Consider the following 2,538-nt stretch of genomic DNA (forward strand, 5'->3'; position numbering starts at 1 on the left):
TATATTATATACTTATGATATTATATCTAATACATTTACTATCGTATAATATATAGATATATGTTACATATTATTTTAAAATTATTTCATAAAGAGCAAAGCACTGAAAGAAGTAGGATTCGCATATCGATTAAAAATTTTTTTCTAACTGTTATCGCATTACATGTACAATATCTCACCCTGTATTCAATGAGTAAAATTTTAAGGTTAATCAGTATTTTGCTACAATTTGCTAGCAACGGTTGCAAATTTTCTCAAGAAAGTGGTAAATTTAAGTTGATGAAAAAATTTTCTACAAGAAAATCACACAAATTATCACCCAAAATACACAAAGGAATCATTTTAATTGGCTTTTGTGCGTAAGAAAGTGCTTGTAAATTACGGTGGGTGAATGAAGGACCCAAGGATTCGGCTATAATGAAAAGTATAATTTTAAAATGGCAGCTATTTTACTTAGTTTATTAGGAAACATTTGACCTTTGGAACTGTATACAGTTTCATTTATTTTTGAACTTAAAAACGCTAAAATATTTTTGCTTCCTTCTGCAGAAATTTAATTTTTTTTTTTTCATTTTAAAAATAAAATTAATTAAATTTTATTTACTTTTCTGTATAAAGTTTCTTATCGTAGGAATCTATAAGGTATGTTTTTAGCTTTAAAATTAGCCTAGGGATATGATAATGAAATGTTTTGGGATGCTAAGAATTAATTTTACAATTTTAGTTATCATCATTTAATATAAATTTGAAAGGTTAATTAGTGAAAAAGTGATATAAAGATAGATTAATAAAATAGCTTTTAGATAATAATAGATAGTTAATTAATATTAGCTTTTTTGCATCTTTTAGTTAAATTCTATTAATTTTTCTCTAAGTTAGGTGTAAAATATTAAGTCTTGTTGCGGAATCTTTCGTAAATCAAATCAATAATCCATTAATTTTGAAAAAGAGAAATGTATAGTGCATAAGAATATCCATAATGTATGAAAAAAAACGTTGAAATTGTTTAAAGCTTGTGTTAAATTCTAATGTATGAGACAATTTTCAAATAATTTTTGAGTCTCGACAATAGAAAAAAGTCAACCGGAGCTATATCAGGGGTGTACAGTGACTGCTCGATAAGATTTGTTAAATTTTTGACCAGAAATTTCTTCATAATGGAAGGACTTATAAAGACCTTCTTTATTAGTACGCGTACGGGGTACGATGGTACAGAGTCGATAGGTAGTCGATGGTCAATTATTTGTTCACAATGGTGGGTTTGAGAGATAGTGCGTTGTTGTGGTGCAAAATTCATGATATTAATTTTCTCAAATCTGGACTTTTCTGACGAATTTTTCTCTTAAATGCCGCATGACTTTATATAATATTCATTATACGTTGTCTAACCTTCTGCCAAGAATTTCGTGTGTCCAACACCACAGACCGACTTTGAAAACCCTTTTTCGGTTTTGAGCATTTCAGAGGTTGATATTTGGTTTGTATGTTAAAGTCATAAATCCATGCTTCATGACCAGTTACAATGCCTTTCATGCATATGGGATTGCAATTAACTCGTACTAACATGTGTTTAGAGTTTTTAAAGATTGAATTACTGCAGAAAATTCGAAACCAACGAGTAGTGATCAGCTTCAGTCCCAAAAAATCGTTCAAAATGGTCCAATTTGTTAGTGAGATACAGAAATTTCAGTAGTCGTTTCTTTAAGACATGAACAAGGACATTCAAACACCATTTTTTTTTACTATAATAATAAAACTGTAGAGATATGCTTAATTAAATGCTTCTGATTGGATTTTTAAACTGAAAAGATTTGTGACATGTGTGGACAAAGACATTATATGGTCGCCACATCATTCCCCTTTACGGTTGAGTGAGAAATATACCCTACGATCATATAGGGATATGCAGTCCTATATCGCATCTCGACTGCTTCTAAATGTACAATACTATAAATAAGTAATTGTTTTTAATAAAATCGAGTTACCATAAGACTTATAAAACATTTTCAATGCTTCGGTACAATAAAGTGTAAGTTTAAGACATGTACTTTTTTCGGTATTTTGTTTCGTTGCAATAATCGCAAAAGACAAAATGTCGTACAAAATAAATGAAAAATGTTGCTCAAACTCATCGCGACTATAGAAGACAAACTTGTCAACTTATAATAATCAATGCCTGGTTCTTTCTTGACAGAATGTTTATAGTTTGAAGTCATTCTTATTGAATTTATTCCATTGAGTCTTTATTGTATGTTTACCCTTCCTATAAAAATGACATCTGCGGGTTTTAATAATATATATGATAGATAATGAAATGATAACACATTTAAGTCTTGTTGTAGCTGTGTTGTTGATCAAAAGACACGACATTTCTGTCATTTTAAATATGTTTTCTTAAAAAATACATATTCAATATCAAAATTTGTATTCAATTTTCAGGCAATTTATTTTAGAGTAAAACTAATTATAAAACTTAGTTTAATCGATTATTCACTTGCCAATATTTACATTTAAATATTTATTGCATTGTGCCATATG

This window comes from Teleopsis dalmanni, chromosome 1, assembly GCF_002237135.1.
Source record: "Teleopsis dalmanni isolate 2A chromosome 1, ASM223713v2, whole genome shotgun sequence".
Lineage (NCBI taxonomy): Eukaryota > Metazoa > Arthropoda > Insecta > Diptera > Diopsidae > Teleopsis > Teleopsis dalmanni.